The sequence below is a fragment of the Acinonyx jubatus genome, chromosome A1, assembly GCF_027475565.1.
Source record: "Acinonyx jubatus isolate Ajub_Pintada_27869175 chromosome A1, VMU_Ajub_asm_v1.0, whole genome shotgun sequence".
In the NCBI taxonomy this organism is placed as follows: domain Eukaryota; kingdom Metazoa; phylum Chordata; class Mammalia; order Carnivora; family Felidae; genus Acinonyx; species Acinonyx jubatus.
This window is the reverse complement of record NC_069380.1, coordinates 99,533,825-99,552,580: the sequence shown is the minus strand read 5'-3', so window position 1 is coordinate 99,552,580 and position 18,756 is coordinate 99,533,825. Positions and strand designations below refer to the sequence as shown.

General features: G+C 44.7%; 1 long non-coding RNA gene across 1 annotated transcript in view; it reads right to left on the bottom strand.

Annotated features, from left to right (window-relative positions):
* Positions 1 to 7,097: 7,097 nt before the first annotated feature.
* The window catches only part of LOC128314982 (uncharacterized), a 37,130-nt gene continuing 25,471 nt past the window's right edge, over positions 7,098 to 18,756 (bottom strand). Inside the window, exon 3 of the long non-coding RNA XR_008297386.1 lies at positions 7,098 to 9,650. This is a non-coding gene — a long non-coding RNA (uncharacterized LOC128314982). The remainder of the gene's footprint in view (positions 9,651 to 18,756) is intronic.

Sequence of the window (18,756 nt, the reverse complement as noted above, 5' to 3'; positions counted from 1 at the left end):
CAAGTGCCATGTGGAAGATTTTTCAGAAAAGAAGGATCTAAATGAAGGACACTGTGTAATGTGAATAGCCATCTCCAACTTTATGTTTTATGAGTTCATGCTTTTGTGTATTGGATGTATTATTGTTATTTTCATGTTTATTTTTGACAGAGTACAGTGGGGAGGGGTAGAGAGAGGGGGACAGAGGGTTGGAAGCAGGCTCCATGCTGACAGGCTGACAGCAGCGAGCCTGATGTGGGGCCCGAACCCACGAACTGCAAGATCATGACCTGAGCCGAAGTTGGACGCTCAACTGGCTGAGCCACCCAGCCAGATGCCCCTGTGTTGGATTTATTTTCAAGTGGCACAATTTGTATTTATAAGAAAGGGAGAAATGCCCCTTTTCTATAGGAATGCTGACAACAGAGTTGGACAATTTGCTCAGGCTAGACCAGCCAAGTTCCAGGGTGCAGGACGGAAATTCAGGCAGGGGTGGGCTTATCATCATCTGCAAAATGCAGTGTAAGTTCTGGAAAATGCAGTGATGGCAGGCCTGCAACTGGACTCCTGGCCAATAGCCCCATGTGGCTAAAACTCAAAGAATGTTGCCCTAACGTTCGTCATTGAGTCTTTGTTATATTGAATGTTACAATGCTGTGCTCGTCAAGACTCAGAGACAATCTGAAACTCACTGTCTTCATTCAGCCTGCTGTAATGAAATACCACAGACCGGGTGGCTTAAATAACAGATATTTTTTCTCACATTTCTAGAACCTGGGAAATTCCAGATCAAGGTGCTGGAATATTCAGGTCTCGGTGAGGGCCCTCTACCTGGCTTGCAGACAGATACCTTCTTGTGCTAACCTCACATGGCGGAGAGAAAGCTCTGGTGTCTCTTCCTCCTCCTAGAAGGGCACTAATACCATCATGGGGCCCCACTCTCATGAACTCATCTAAACCTAATTACTTCCTAAGGGCCCCATCTTATAGCATCATCACACTGGGGGTTAGGGCTTCAACCTATGGATTTTGGGAGGGACACAAACATTAGACTATAACACTCAACATCATTTTCCGTATTTAGTTGAGAAGGGCCCATGGGGGCTTCCCACACAAAGGCACACTATTGTCTGTCATTCGTTTTTAACAACAGACTTGTTTCTATACAAAAGCTAACTTGAAGCTGTCTTTTTTTTTTTTTAGAGAGAGAGAAAGAGAGTGCTTGTGAGCAGGGGAAGGGCAGAGAGAGAGAGAGGGAGAAAGAGAGAGAGAGAGAGAGAGAGAGAGAGAGAGAGAGAGAGAGAGAGAGAGAGAGAGAGAGAGAGAGAGAGAGAATCTTAAGCAGGTTCACTCAGTGCAGAGCCTGACTCAGGGCTCCAACCCATGACCATGACATCACGACTTGAGCCGAAATCAATCAGTCGCTCAACTGACTGAGCCACCCAGGCGCCCCATGAACGTATGTATCTTTCAATTGACAAAATTATGCCATGTTGTTCCTATAGGAAGGAAGGAGTACAGGATTTCTTGGACTGAGAATGTGACTTAAATATCTCATTTATCTTTTGTGTGATCTTGTGCACACAAGCACAAGATCTTTCTAATTTTAATCTGTAAAATGGAAACAGCAATTATGTTTTGTTTTGTTTTGTTTTTTTCTTGAGGAAGCTTACTTCACAGTGTTGTGAGGACTGAGGAATATTGAGCAAGTTACAGGCAATTGTACATGTTACTTTTCATCTACAGAGCACAAAACTACAAAACATAGCTTTCATTTTCTAGGACGTTTGTGGCCCTCCACGAACTGTTCAAGGACCCCTCAGTTAGAAATCACTGCTTCCTGAGGAGGCTCTGGGGAAACAAAAAATTCTAAAACCTGAGGCCCATATTCTCAAAGACCTTATGATCTAGTTAAGAAGATAAGTTTCATAGACACAAAGATAACCCCAGAAGTGAGTTGTTAGATTCAGCAGATAAAAATACAAGATTTTTAGTTAAATGTGAATTTCTGATCAACAATGAATGACTTTCTTTAGATAAGTATATCCTAAACATGTTGCCTGGGACATACTTACACTGACTTGTTGATCTGAGATTCAAATTTCACTGAGTATTCCGTAGTCTACTGGGCAATCCTACTCCTAAGCCAAATGTGCAAATGAACGCTCTTGGGACTCACAGGAGGGCCTATGTCTGTAGGCTCGCCAGGAGGCAGATGCTGAGACAGAGCTGGCAACACAAAGTTTAAGCCGCAGCGAGGCCTGCGAAGGGATGGTCAAGAAGCAGAGCTGGGTGGGGAAACCGTCAGACAGTGATGCCATCCTGACGGAGTCAGGTCACCAGGGGCTCTGCATGGAATGTCCACTGGTGGAGTCCATGTTGGGTAGAAATAACGAGGTTTTTGGCACCACTGAGTTTCTCATTCTCCTCCCAGTTCCCACCCAAAGCAGCTTCCTTCTTAGCCAGTCACTGATGCCCCAAATTCTATAATTCAAAGGCCATTGTCACCCACCAGCAGAGTACTGGGTACATCCCCTACCATTTCACGTTGGTGTTCTATGGTTTCATTAAATACAATTTTAGAAAAATGTTTGAAAAAGTAGGTTAAAACTCAGGTCATGAAACAAGAACTAAAGTATGCTCTCATTCTGTTAACACGTGTATCTGAGTCCACGTTTACACGCCCACATTCGCACACACACTCACAGAAGGGGGATGGAGAGAGAAGGAAGAAAGAGAAGGGGAGAGAGAGGAACTGTTAGGATATGCACTAAAATATTAGCGATGATTATCTCTGAGTGATAGGACCATGGGAGATGTTCCTTCTGTTTGTAGGTGATACGTTCTAAAGTTTCTACAACGAGGTAGTGTCATCTTTGTCTCACAGAGGCCAAATCATTATGCCTTGTTTCAAAGCCACTATAACACTTCTTGGCCTTTCCTTCCCTTACCCGCAAGAATTAAGTATTTTTGTACCTGCTATATTTAAAGCATCAATGGAAGTTGCCGTAGGAAAACACGTCACCCTTGCTTTGTTCTACTGGAGAGAGTGATGGAAGCCATTTCCCGGGGTTCTGCTTCTTAGAACTCTGCACCTGATTGCAATGAGAGCAGACAAAACTGATAAACGCTGGCGGTCGCAATACAGATGATCTTTGCTTTTTTCCTCCCCTACACAAGAGGGGAAGAAACAGCAGCTTCCTATTACTATATTCTTCTGTCTTTTTAAAAAAACATTTCACCTCTTCCTCATTTTGGGGAGCAAACACATCACTTTACTAGTAAGACACCTTGGCTTCCTGAAGAAAGTGTTTTAGATCAAGGAGCTAGATGTGGAATTGAAGAGGTTGTGACAATTTTATTTATCGGGGCTATTGATGTCTGCTGGTTTTCTCGAACCGTATCAACTACTGCCTTCAGCAGCATTGTAAGAAGGAAGTAAATACTCTTGAGAAGAAAAGAGAGAACTTAAGTTCTGATTTAGTTTGGATGTTTTGGAGTTACTTCTTCGATAGGGTGAATCCTGTGAGTTTGCTTTTTCCCTCACTTTAGGCAGAAAACGTAAAATAAGACAAATTAGAAAAAAAGAAGAAAGAAAATGCCTGATTCATTCATGAAGGATGTTTTCACTGGAGAGATCAGTAAAAGAAAACTGAAGATCTTTTCAAAGCTAAAAAACAATCTCCTTGCCTCCTCTTTCCCTGGAGGAGAGGGGCTAAGTCTTCCTAGGGGTCCAAAGAGAAAGTTCCCAACCTGCCTACGTCTGATCTGTATAACCTGGCTGACAACGGTTCTCGTTTCCAAAATGACAACATCCAAGTTTGGCTGTATAAGTTGGAACATATAGGCGAGCTGCCTTTCAGCTTTAAAGTTCCATATCGCATATGTTTTGCAGAGCAATCAGAATTGGAAGGTTGCCAAAATCAAAGCAAGCTAATGGTTTAGCTACATATAAAGAAGAAGTGAACGAAAATCAAGAAGGTGGCCGCCTACTCAGCCTGGGGGAGGAGACATGGGGAAGTCTTCCTGCAAGAGGGAATTCCTTGTCTGAGTCTTGGAGGGCAAGGAAGGGGGGGACGAAGGACAGCAGAAGGGGCAACTGTGCGCAAGGGCTCTGCAGCAGTGGAAGGGTCCTCAGTGACTTTGGGGACCCAGAAATGGGTTGGTATAGCTGGAGGGTAAAGATGGTCACCATGAGAGTGAGGTAGAGGAAGAGCTCATGTTGATGGCTCGACACAGTAAATTAGGGCATTTGGGGAGCCCATGAAGGGTACTGAGCTCTGATTTAGAATTCAGAAAAGGACCCTGACAGCAGCTCAGAAAACAGGTGTGAAGCTGGGAATGGGTGGACAGGGGGAAGCCAGAACAAGGAGAGAGACAGGCGCCTAATTGGATGGCCTGAACCAAAGCCATGGGCATAAACAGAGATATGTTCTAGATCTATTTAGAATGCAAGACTGGAAGAACTGGATAACAAATTAAGTGGGTGGGAACTAGGGTTCCATGTGAGGGGGTTGGGTAGGATTCTGGATCAACTCCAAAGTTTCTGGCTCATGTGACTGAGGGATAATGGCATTACTCACTAAGGGCATGCAGATTAGGAGGGCAGGAAAGATGATGATTTGGGTTTTGGACATGCTGAGTTTTTCATATGTGGCAGATTGTATTTTCTAGAGATGGTCACATGCTCTTATTACATTTGGATTTCAATATGTCCACCGCTGAGAGACGGGGGGTCTATGTTCCTTCCTTCTGAACCTGGGTGGGGACTTTGTGACTGCCGTGACAAATACGAAATATGACAGAATTGATGCCATGTGATTTATAAAGGTGTATCATAAAAATGTCACGCACTCCTGTTCTGTTGCCCTCTTGGGATGCTTACTCTCAGGATGCAGGTGCCATATTGGGAGGATGTCCAAAATGGCACCAGGTGGAGACACCACACGCAGAGGCTCCGTGCAGTTTTCCCAGCAAACAGCTCCACCAAGCTTTCAACCAACAGGTCACATCAACCGCCAAACACATCCACATGATTTTAGGCCCAAACTATCAAGTTGCCTGAACCTTGAATTGTCCCCACTGAGGTCTCTGACATGGTGTATTACAGATCAGCCAGCTCTCATGTATCCCCTTTGAAATCCGGGCCCAAAGAATCTGTGAGCCTAGTAAAATGGGTGTTTGTTTTGTTTTGTTTTGTTTTTTAATTTTTTTTTTACGTTTATTTATTTCTGAGACAGAGAGAGACAGAGCATTAGTGGGGGAGGGACAGAGAGAGGGAGACACAGAATCGCAAGCAGGCTCCAGGCTCTGAGCGGTCAGCACAGAGCCGGAGGCGGGGCTCCAACTCACAAACTGTGAGGTCATGACCTGAGCCGAAGTCGGTCGCTCAACGAACTGAGCCACCCAGGCACCCCTAAAATGGGTGTTTTAAACCACTATGTTTTGGGGTGGTTTGCTACCTAGCAAAAGTATGTGGACTAGGACACACGCAAGATATTCATGTGAATGTGCCCAGTGACGCCCGTGAGATATTCACATGAATGTGCTCATTGAAGATTTGGCTACATGTACGGGAGCTCACAGCAGAGGTCTAGGCTGGAAATGCCGAACTGGACATCACTGGCATAAAGATTATAAGTGAAAACACAGATACAAGTGGTATCCCAAACAGTGTCTTAAGTAAGAAGACAGGAAGGGAAGATCCGGAATCTAAGAGCGCCCTTGTATTTAAGGAGTATTTAGAAGAAAAGAAGCATGAGAAGAAGCTATGAATAATACCGGTCAGGGTTTAGACAGGAAAGGAGAAATAACTAGAAGTATTTCAAACAGAGACTAAAGTGCTGACAAAAGTACTAGAAAGGCTAGGCGTCTGTGACTAGCTTCCGGGTTCACTGCCATAGCTGCGGTCCGGAGTCAGAGAGCTGCAGAAACCGTTGCAATCCTGGAGAACCACCTCAGCACTGAGCTGGTGATCGGTAGGGGGGCACAGAGGCTACTCTTCTCCACAGCCCACGCCTCTGTTGCCACTGTCGGTGGGGAAAGAAGAGCTTCCAACTTTCCAAATCCAATGCAATGCATCCCACTGCGTCCAGAGCACAGATTTTTACCCAGAACCCGCGTGCGAAGGAAGAGAAAGAAACGTATCCCAGGCTCCTCCTACTAGAAAGCCAACAAGGGACGGGAGAGTGAATGCTTCTTACAAAAACCAACCAAACTGAGCCAGAACACAGCCCTGTGACTCTCCAAAGACATAAGGTAGCTTGAGGTGCAGAAGAGAGTCCGTTTCTATAGCGAGGACTATTGGGGAGGGGAAATTGAGGGGTAGAAGGGCAGTGGCATCTGGAGTCCAACAATCCTGAGTTCACATCCCTGTTCAATCATGTACTATGGGGTTCACCACCCTTCCTTCCAGGCTTCTGTTTCCCCAGTTGTCAAACAGGAAAAAAAAAATACAAACACTGCAGTGTTGTTGGGAGAACAGAGAACAGTATGTGTTGGGTGTTGAGCACAGAATGGAACAGGGAGGCAGACATAGACGGTGGCTTGTGTTATTCTTAAGGCGCTAAGTGTGGTGTGATACAATCCAGCAGCGGGAAGGTCCTTGTCCATAAGGGGGGCAGGTGCGGGGGAGGGTTCCATCTACTTAGATGAAGGGCAACACATTGGGGAAGCAGAAGCTTCCCAAGTGGCGTTTCGTGAGACTTTATTCAAGAGCCCTTGATTTAACACTGCTCCTTCAGATATCTCTAGATAAAAGATGACTTATACCCCCTTACAGAGTTAATTTCCACACATACTTTGAAGGGTGAAAGGAAGCGGCCGAAACAACAACCACAAAAGTTGCCAAGACATTAGGTTAAAGCGGCTGGTACCAAACTGGCAAGTTTCAGAGCTGACTCCATCTCTCCTTACGTGGTAAACTTGCTCTGATCCTAGGGGGTGGCTCGCTTAGCCTAGTATATCTTGTGAATGCCACGCTGTTTCTGCTCCCACCTGCATCAGTCCCATGGCTAAGTGAGAGTCCAAAAGATGGAAGAGTCCAAATCTAGTATGTAAGATTGAAGAATGCTTAGCATAGTGTAGTAGAAAGATCACTGCTCGATTTTGATCCAGGTGATGCTACTTTTACGCTAGGTCACCACAGCTACATTCTGAACATCACTGAGCCTCAGGAGTCCTTACTTATAGAACAGAAAACATGGGCTCGCTACCTTGCAGGATGATTGTGGAGATAAAATGAAATCGGTAATTGGGGATGCTTGGGGGGCTCAGCCCGTGTGGGCACCAGACTCTTGATTTCAGCTCAGGCATCATCTTGCGATTGGCTTCTTGGGTTTGAGCCTCCCACTGGATCTTGTGTTAACCCTTCTCTCTCTCTCTCTCTCTCTCTCTCTCCCCCTCCCTTGCTCGTGCTCTCTTTCAAAATAAATAAATAAATAGACTTAAAGAAAAACAAGAAAAAAAGAAATCGGTAATTGATGGTAGCTGCCGTTTGTTGACAGGTCGGGTGATGTGTCTAAAGGCTTTGTATACATCCACTTAATTTAATCTGCAGGGTAATTTCAGGAAGATTTGTTCCAGCTCATCTGTAGACAAGGAAACTGAAGTTTAAAGAGAGTGAGTAACTTGACCCAAATCACAGAGATCCCCCACGTACAGCAGAGTCAGGATTGGTACCCCTGCTGATGGAAGGGCCTCGCATGGGGTCTGGCATGCAGTAAGTGCTCAGGACATGGAAAAGGATATTTTTTTACTAGTCCAGCCCACCCCCTCCTTTGACAGCCCCCAAACTGATTCACAGAGACTTGCCAAGGATGATCTTGGGCTACGGTTGTATCTTATGTCTCCTCATTCTGAGTCCAGTGCTTTTTACCTTCACCTAAGCTGTCCTCCCCGTATCAAACCCCGTTCTAGGAAGACTGCAAACGAAGCTTGGCCTGGCTGGAGATGCAAGGTTACATGTGCATGCCAACAGCGCTCTCTGCTGCCCAGTAAGGGAACTGCATGGGGCCCTGAGGACGGTTGATAATTACCGTAACCTTGCTGTCTCCGCAGCCCAGGACTATGTCCTCCTCCTTGCTTTTCTTCATTTTCATTTTTTTATTTTTATGGGAACCCTTGTGCCCTTATATCTTTATTTTATTTTACTAGAAATGTATCCCTGGTCTTTGAAAACCCTGTGATCCTGCCCTCAAGGAAATGGACCCAATCTTAGGGGGTTCCTCTGATTGTCATCTAAGATTCTAGCAGGCTGTCGCCCACCGCCTGGCTCGCTCTTACTGACAATCGCTACCTCGGTGAGTACGCTAAGCAGCGTCATTAGTTTCAGGTGTGCTGGTGAATGAGGCCGTACCAGGAACACGAGCCGTGTGAAGAGAGAAGTTTACGGCGGAGAGTTTGTCTCGTCTCAACACTGCAAAAGTCATGCGGAAGAACCAATCTGAGCATACAAGGCTACGTTTGACTCCAGCCTAGGTTTCGTACTTCTGTATCCACCAAGCTAAACAGATGTGCAGGCATATATTCTGTAATGAAAAAACCCAGAATCTTTTGGCGTCTAACTCCACAGATAAAATAGATGGTATTCAGCGACCACTATGTATTTAGTTACTAATGTTTTGAGCAAGTGCTGGTGTTTCTAAGCGATGAACACACGGATAGTCAAATCCCTGCTCTCGCTGAGAGTTTGCAGGGACATAGTAGGTTATGTGCACGGCATGGTGCCTGCCACTCAGAAAGCAATTAAACAGGAGGTGCTAGAACAGAGAAGACAAAACCAAGCCATTATCTTCCCGGGACTAGCACACACTCCCCAATCTCCTAAATGCCTTCTACAGACTGAGCGCTGGCAGGGTCTCAGAAAGGGAATCTGGCTGTCGGTCATTTCATCCCAAGCTCCAATCCCTTGCCCTCAACAGCCTTCTCCTGGCATCAGAAACAAACCTGTGATTTTTAAATATCCACCTCCCCCCTTCAATCCTCCTGCAATTACCAAGAGAGTTTGCTTTTCTGCCCTTGATTTTCAAATTAAAGATAATTCACCCAAACTTTTCCTTGAGAGCTCTCGTCCAGAAAAGGAAGGAAGATGGGGCTCCAGGGAGGAAAGGAACTCAATTATAGCAGTGACAGAACCTGCCACTACCGGCCCTGGATGCAGTTTTCTGTCTTATTTTCACGAGCAGGGACCAGGCAAAGTCCCAATGATGTATACAATTCGATAGGAGTTTCTGTTACTACTTCAAGGCTGACTGTATTTATATAATCATTTCACTGAAAGGGGTTATTAGGCTAAGAGCGCAGACTAAGACAGTCCTGGGATCACAGCCACATCCATCACCCACTCAATGGGCAGTTTGGGATAATTTAACTTCTTTGAATCCAACGCTCAAATAGTGATAATGGTAACAAGATTTCTCCCAGCAGCTCTTGCAAGGTCTGTAGAAGCAAATGTCTGGAACTGCTGGTAATTATATCTGGCAAAGTATATAAGCATTTAATATTTCTTCAACAAAAATTGATTGAGTACATACAATGTGCCAGGTGCCGATCCAAGTTCTGGGGATTCCGTGGTGAATGCATGAAATGGCCAGCATCCTGCCCTTAGAGAGCCCACAGTCTAGCTGGGGGAGACAGATGCTAAACTTGTGAGATCCAGCTGGAGGGGTGCACTGTGAAGGAAAAAGAAGAGTAAAGGCTACGTGATGACCTGGGCACTTTTTGACAGAGGGAAAGCTTTTCTGGTTATTTGTTTGTTTGTTTGTTTGTTTGACAGGAAAGTCTTCTCTGGGAAAACGGCATTTGGGAAGAGGCGTTAAGGGAATTGCGGAACAAGCCCTGGGGATGATAACCACAGGAGGAGTGTTCCAAACGGATCAGCACATACCAGGATCGGAAGCAGGTGCATGCTAAGACCTGGAGCGACAGCAGGTGAGCATGGCTGGAATGAGGGGGGCAAGGCGGGGGAGTCAGCTCATGTGTGCAGGCGAGATCTGCAAGGTCACGGGAAGGACCACTCAATGAATGACGATGGTTTTCGGGCCAAAGATCCAGACGAGGCCACCATAGTTTTCTTTTTTCTTGGCTTCTTCTCATTCGCCTCTTTTACACCTGGCGCAGTCATAGTAAGTATCTGCATCCAGCAGCGACCTTGAAAATTATTCTACTTCGTGACTGTCATGTGACCTCTCCTTGATCCTGGAGATCTTAAAGCCTCCCAACAGCTGGAGCTCGTGTTGTCTGGGTTAGAGACGCCTCTGAAGGAACTCTATCCCGGCATTCCTTCTGCCTTCTCTATTCAGTACCGGCATCAATATCATTATTAATATTAACTGCTTCCTAACAAGAGCCTATTTTCTTGACTGCCCAGAGAAGGCGTTATAATGACACATTTGAAAACTCCAATGATTAGAGTTGAGCAAATTAACCCAGGTTGCTTGGCTCATCCAACAGGCAGGAGGGTCGCACTTGCCTTTCCCAGGAACAACAACTAAAGCTATGGATTCCTTCTTTCCTTCAGTCCACAGAAGTAAATATTTTATTTTCAAACTTGAGAAATATCTCAGAGAGTGATCCTGAAAATGTAAACCTGTCTATCAAGAATGTGTTTGGTGACACAAAACAGACGGCTCAAGCTACGGGAATCATCTTATCGGAAGAGGAATCTTGTTTTGAAGGATATTTGTGTTTAATTCCTGTGTGTGTGGTGTGTGTGTATAGGCATATACGTACGTATACACACACACACACTCACATATGTACGTGCCTAACAAATTATCCCAAAGCTTAGTGACTTAAAACAACAAATATAGCTTGTATGTTCTGTAGCCCAGGAACCCAGGCACAGCACATCCGGGTGGCTGTGGCTCATGGTCTGTTACTTAGCTGCAATCAAGCTGTTGGTTGAGGCTTTAGCCATCTTGAGGCTTGACTAGGGAAGGATCAGCTTCCAAAGTCACATATACTCACATATACTCACATTCAGTCTGTGGTAGGTAGCCTCCAGGATGGGCTTCCAATAATCCCTCCTCCCCTAGAATTCTTGCCCTTGTGAAAATCACCCACTCTTCTGTGTGGACTGGCCCTCGTGACTTGATTCCAGCAAATAGAAAAGCGAAGAGACATCACTTCTGAGTTTGTGTGCCAAAGACTGTGGCTTCTGTCTTGCGGACCTTTGACTCTCTAACTTGTTCCCTTTGAGGGAAGCCAGCGGCCATGTTGTGGGCTGCCTCATGAAGAAGCCCACTTGGTAAAGGACAAGTGCCTTCGTCCAACAGCCAGTGAGGACCTGAGGCGTCCAAGTGAATGATGCTTCCCCAGTGAAGCCTTACACTCTGGATGGAGCCCCAGAGAAGGCTACAGTCTTAGCTGACAGCTTGATCTCAGTCTCCTCACAGGCCACGAACCAGAGGCACCTTGATGAGCTGTGTCTGGATTCATGACCCACAGAATCTGTAAGATAATATTTATGAAGCCACTAAGCTTTGGGATAATTTGTTATTTAGTAACAGAAAGCCAACTGATAGCTCATAAAGAAAAATTTTTTCCCTTCTAGCTTTTTCTTGACATCCTGGTTCAAAGAAATATTTTAGGAACATTATGCTTACTAAGAGCACTAGATTTGCATTATGACTCCAGAAATCTAAGCCCAAAGACCAAGGGTCTAGGATCTTTTACTACAGAGACTGAAAAGCAAGTAAACAAAACATTTTAAGTGAAAAAATAGTACAACAGATGCTTTAAAATTGTTTCCACTATTATTCACTGCTTTGAAATATATTAAAACATAATTGAAGAGTACATTCAGTTCAGCACTGATTGGCATTTATATCACATGCCACATGGGGGACAGGGCAGAGGGTACAAGTTGACACATGGCTCTGCCCAGTAGCTTGCAGCCAAGTTCATAGTTGCCACACCAAATAATCTCGACAGTATTATCACCACCATGTACCAGGGCTAGAGAAAGTTCCTGATTCCCTCTAAGAAGATTTGTATGATTTGGATTAAAATGTCAATACTACCCAAAGGGACACCTGGGTGGCTCAGTCGGCTAAGCATCTGACTTTAGCTCATGTCATGATCTCACAGTTCCTGGGTTCGAGGCCCACGTCGGGCTCTGTGCTGACAGGTCAGAGCCTGGAGCCTGCTTCAGATTCTGTGTGTGTCTCTCTCTCTACCCCTCCTCCACTCACATTCTCTCTCTCCCCAAAATGAATAAACTTCAAAAAAAAAATTAGAAAATAATAAAATGTCAATACTACCCAAAGCAATCCTCATATCCAATGCAATCTCTATCAAAATAACACCAGCATTCTTCACAGAGCTAGAACAAACAATCCTAAAATTTGTATGGAACCAGAAAAGACCCTGAATAGCCAAAGCAATCTTGAAGAAGAAAACCAAAGCAGCAGGCATCATAGTCCTGGACTTCAAGCTATATTACAAAGCTGTAATCATCAAAACAGTATGGTACTGGCATAAAAACTGACACTCAGATGAATGGAACAGAATAGAGAACCCAGAAATGGACCCACAAATGTATGGCCAACTAATCTTTGACGAATCAGGAAAGAATATACAATGGAATAAAGACAGTCTCTTTAGCAAGTGGTGCTGGGAAAACTGGACAGTGACATGCAGAAGAATGAACCTGGACCACTTTCTTACACCATATGCAAAAATAAACTCAAAATGGTTGAAAGACCTAAACGTAAGACAGGAAGCCATTAAAATCCTCGAGGAGAAAGCAGGCAAAAACCTCTTTGACCTCGGCTGCAGCAACTTCTTACTCAACACGTCTCCAGAGGCAAGGGAAACAACAGCAAAAATGAACCATTGGGACTTCATCAAAATAAAAAGCTTCTGCACAGCAAAGGAAACAATCAGCAAAACTAAAAGGCAACTGACTGAATGGGAGAAGATATTTGCAAATGACATATCAGATAAAGAGTTAGTATCCAAAATCTATAAAGAACACCCAAAACACAAACAATCCAGTGAAGAAATGGGCAAAAGACATGAATAGACATTTCTCCAAAGAAGACATCCAGATGGCCAACTCACACATGAAAAAAATGCTCCACATCACTCATCATCAGGGAAATACAAATCAGAACCACGATGAGGTACCACCTCACACCTGTCAGAATGGCTCACCTTAACGACTCAGGCAACAACAGATGTTGGCGCGGATGCGGAAAAAGAGGATCTCTTTTGCACTGCTGGTGGGAATGCAAACTGGTGCAGCCACTCTGGAAAACAGTACGGAGGTTCCTCACAAAATTAAAAATAGAACTACCCTATGACCCAGCAATTGCATTACCAGGTATTTATCCAAGGGATACAGGGATGCTGTTTTGAAGGGGCACATGCACCCCAATGTTTATTGCAGCACTATCAACAATAGCCAAAGTATGGAAAGAGCCCAAATGTCATACAATGGAGTATTAGTTGACAATCAAAAAGAATGAAATCTTGCCATTTGCAACTATGTGGATGGAACTAGGGGGTGTTATGGTAAGTGAAATTAGTGAGTCAGAGAAAGACAAAAATCATATGACTTCACTCATATGAGGACTTTAAGACACAGAACCGATGAACATAAGGGAAGAGAAGCAAAAAGAATATAAATACAGGGAGGGGAAGAAACATAAGAAACTCTTAAATATAGAGAATAAGCAGAGGGTTGCTTGAGGGGGTGTGGGAGGGGGACATGGGCTAAATGGGTAGGGGCATTAAGGAATCTACTCCTGAAATCATGGTTGCACTATATGCTAACCAACTTGGATGTAAATTAAACAATAAATAAATTCTTAAAAACTTTGTCAGTTCTGGTATTAGCATTTGCTCCTATAAAAAATCAGATAAGCAGAATGATAAACCATGACTTGGATCTAGAATAAGGATCTGAGGCAAAAGGAGGACTGAGATATCATCTCTTTCATTTACCTGAAAAATTCCACCAGGTGCAAAGTGGTTATAAATGTTGTTGAAGATTCCAGAGCTAAGTAGTTACATGCGGCTGTAGGGAAGGGTTTTACTCCGGTGCGGGCACTTGCCTACTGATAAACAGCTGGAGGTAAAACAAAAAATATCCCCGGAATCAGTGAAATGGCAGCAAAGCAAAGAGCTTTGTTTATGGAGGGAAAAGGGCCCTGGATAAACATAATAAATAAACCAAAAATAAGAAGCACTGACATAATCATGAGAACTCACATAAACAGACCTGGATTTTTGCAAATTATATTTACTTCACTAAATGTGAATGCAATATTGCTAAGGCTTATTTAAAGAGTCAGGAAGCAAATGAGACTAGAATTAAACCAGATATGCTGGCCAGGATGCCTTTAAAACTTGCTTTCCGAGTCATAAAAATAGTTTGGAAATCCACTGACCTAAAAACCATGGAAAACCAAAGCTCATAATAAATATGTGTTTATCTCTAGTTTCAGCTCTTAGTCTGTGATCTATGTGCACATACAATGAGTAGTCTAGGCATCGAAGATTTGTTCGCCAAGAGACCTTCATAACTTTTCCAGAGCATTTACTGCTCTGTATGTGTCCTTCTTCCTCTCTCAACTATGAACCCCCTGGAAAGGGGTCTAATTCATTTCTTCAGTTCCCAAGTAGTCCCATTCCTGGCACACAGTAGATGATCACCATCTGCCAAATGAATAAATGACAAAGTAAAGAAGCAGATGGAGAACTTGTTCGAAGCTTCCATGCCATAATCCTTCAAGAGAGGACCACCTCACCCGACCTTTACTTTCCCCACAAAGGACCACCATCCTTGATGTAAGCTGCAGGGGTCTCCTCCATGGACGAGGACTCTACTCTAAAGCTGCTACCATCACCTTGAATCTTTCCATCTTGAATTTCTCTCTCTACCCTGCCTCCTTTACCCAGTTCTTCTATTTCTTCTGCGCTGTGCAGGGTTTCCAACATAGCATTGCCACGACGGGGTGCGCGGACAGAGCCGAGACAGAGGCTTTCTGTCCATCTGCCACTGAGGGGTCAACTGTTACCCAGAATTACTTTTATCTTGTTGCATGACTTGAGGAAAATCAATCAGAGCCCAATTAACTGAACAAGAAATAAATCTAACTTATCCTATTTAACTTAGCGTGTTCAGGAGATTTTAACTGGTACAGAACTTTTAGAATCCTGTTATGAACAGGGTGTCTTGACTAAAAAGAAAAATGATTTACTACGGGATCATTTAAGAGGATGGACTAGGGGTGCCTGGGTGGCTCCATCGGTTAAGCATCTGACTTCAGCTCAGGCCATGAACTCACGGTTGGTGAGTTTGAGCCCTGTGTGCTGACAGCTCAGAGCCTGGAGCCTGCTTCAGGTTCTGTGTCTCCCTCTCTCTCTGCTCCTCCCCTCATCATGCTCTCTCAAAAATAAATAAATGTTAGAAAAAATTGGAAAAAAAAAGTGGCCTAAATATATCAAAGGAGTTGTTGACATATAGGCACTTTCTCAACTTTGGCTCAAAGCACAACCCTGTGGCCACACCCTCAGCTCTTTTGCTGCCCTTCCATTAAAGGTCTTAAAGCATACCTTCTGTTTCTTATATGACCTCTGAAGGAGGAAGCCACCACTTTACAGAATCGAAAACTGAACTGTCATAGCTGGTTTCTTAATCTGGCACAGAGACGGCCAATAAGTAAGTCCTTCGTGGCACAGAGTTGTCAATCAGTCATGAAGCTCCCTTCTCTTAGGTTTGGGCATGACCCAGCCTCGTTTTCACTACAGCTAAGTATAGCTACACCAATTGGTGGCCTGTGGGAAGATATGTATGTACCACCCCTGAGGACACAGGGCAAATGCTAGTCGTGGCCACGGAGAGCCTGTCCTGTAGGCATCTTAGCAACCGGGGCCCGCAAGTTTCCTACATGAGCACCTTGAAACTCAGTGAGATTGTCAACTGACCAAGATTATGCAGCAAATGGAAGGCACAGTACAGTTCGAACATGGGATGTCTAAGCTGCAACTCTTCAACAGTATTGGGTCACTTTCCTTTTCACCTCGGTTTTGTGTGCCATGTTCCTAAGGGAGAGCATCTGGGAGAGACAAACAGAGCTAAAGCCTCAGTATTTTTCCTGATTATTCACTGCCCTTCTCTAACTTCTTTGCCAAGTTATGGCTACATAACCATTATGTTACCTTCAAATGCCTTGCTGTCTAGAGCCCAAAGTTCTTGTATACCCCTTGCCCCATTCTCGACAGGCACTCCTCTCTATTTCCCCAACTATGGGTCTGTACAAGTGTTTTCATCATGAACCCTTTCATAATAAGCTCGAGACTCTTGCCTTCAAGAATATATCCAAAAAAACACAAAGAGCTAAAATCAAGAAATGTGTGAGTCCACAAATAATTTTGGAAATAGGTGACAAGGCAGTCAGAGCCCTTGTAGAGTTATAGGAGAGATATTACCAAACACGTATTTTAGAAACCCTTCCAGAGCAAAGAGAAAAATGGAGAGCTTCTCACCTTAGTTTGTGCGGCGAGACAAAATGCCTCCTCCGGAAGTGAAGAGAGCAAAACACACAGGTAAGCAAACAAACAAAAACAGCAAACCCCAAACGAAACAAAGGGTTCTTACCCTTTCACCTTGCCACCTTCCTGAGGACTCACTTTAGGGCCTCAGGACTCAGGTCGGTCACAGATCTCATCAGTGGAATGAGCCTGATTGGTGGTCCACTTGGAGGACAGTGGGCCAAGGGAAAGGGGACTAGAGCTTGGTAGGCATCTCCAACTGCCAAGGACAATGAGTTACTGTTTTAGTGGGGGCACTGGCAGAAAAATAATTCTCTTTTCCCCAACAGCAGAGTCTCTTTTCCCCAACAGCAATTGGCTCAAGACACCAAATAAATATTTTTTTTAATGTTTATTTATTTTGAGAGAGACAGAGAGCACATGCACAAGTGCGGTAGGGATAGAGACAGAGAGAGAGAGAGGGGAGAGAGAGAGAAAATCCCAACCAGGCTCTGCGCTGTCAGCACAGAGCCTGACACGTGGCTTGAACTCATGAACAGTGAGACCATGGCCTGAGCCGAAATCAAGAGTCCGACACTTCACTGACTGAGACACCCAGGAGCCCCAATCCTATGAATTTAAAAAATTCCTTTCGCTGCCACTTTGTGGCACATATTGTAAGGAGAAGCCTTCAGAGAGTTTAAAATCCAGAAATTAGAAACTAGTTCTTTAAAAAACGATGCCAGATATCAGAATAGCTTCGTGTATCTGTTCCTTACAGGCAGTGTTTTGGTATTTAAGAGTCTAACATACTTTTGAGGCAAAAAAAAAAAAAAATCCTACAGATGAATTCCAATCAAACTCTCCTTTGCCTTGGCTGTGTTCAATTGCTTTCCTCCAAAAAAAAAAGAAAGGAAGGAAGGAAGGAAGGAAGGAAGGAAGGAAGGAAGGAAGGAAGAAAGAAAGAAAGAAAGAAAGAAAGAAAGAAAGAAAGAAAGAAAGAAAGAAAGAAATTAATTTTATCTAGTGTTGCTTTTGTGTCTCGGTCAAGAGCCCCAGGATCTGACGGAGATGTGGAAACTCATGCCTTCACACACAGACAACGGTGTGTTTAACTCATGCCTTCACACACAGACAACGGTGTGTTTAACTCATGCCTTCACACACAGACAACGGTGTGTTTGCTCAGGCTTCCGGGGCCGAGGCTCTGGGCAGGGGCTGGACCTCGTGAAAACATCCTCCTCGGACTTGCACACTCCGGTAAAGCTGCTCCTTATCATTTAGAAACAGGCAAGGAAAAGGAAGATGTAGGACAGGAGGTGGAGGAAGAGGAAAGAAAGCAGCAGTAGAAGAAGAAATTAAACCCAAACAAAGAGTTCCACCCTGGTTGTTTTCCTCCGGAGGCTCTGGCTTTGTGAATTGTTGCTGACAGAGACATTCGCCTGCTGATGTCTCAAGCTCTGTCTCCCTCTGGTGACCACTCTTACTATCTCCAGACTGCGGCATAGTCCGCGGCCATCCTTGGTTTTCTAGAAGCTGTGCCCTTCACTGATAAAAATGCTCACTTTTCCCCTCCGAAAGACTCGAAAGGGGGCTGCGGGGGGGGGGGGGGGGTTGGGAGCAGCCGCGTAACAACGACCAGCTCTGCCAGCTACTAGGAAGCATCGGGTGTTCCCGAAGCTCTGCGCGTTTCCTCATTGCAAAATGAGGGTGTGAGTTGCACTGTGCGAGACCGGAGGCTGCTGTGAGGACCGAACACGACACGCCCTGTCAGCACTTGGCGCTTCGCCTGGCAGAGGGAACACATGTTTCTGTGGTTCCGGGAACACAGAAAGTGGGGTGGGTGAAGACACTCTTTGTCTTTTGGGGAGCATGGCTTTTCCAACAAGCGGAAAGCATCTGCAAAGGAGGCATTGGCTAGGGAAGACTGGGGGCGGGTCTTTATATTAGGAGTCAGTTTCCTTGCGGGAATTCACAGCTAGAATTTTCAAATCAAATCGTAGGTGGTACAAAGCAGACAAAAAACGGATTACCCTCCCCCCCCCCCCCATCCTGGTCGTTAGAAGAATTTAGAGATTTCTGTCTCGGGGAGATTCCAGAGTCTGACTCTTTGGGTCAAATCCTGATCCCACCATTTTTCAGCTGTTTGACTTTGGGCAAGGGATTTGGCTTTTCTGAGCCTTAGCCTCCTCCTCTCTAAAGTGGGAATAAGACTGCTTTTGCTGTCGGCTCCCACTGTGTTCTTGGGAGGATTACACACGACCCGCCACAGGAAGCATCTAGTATCTGCTCGTG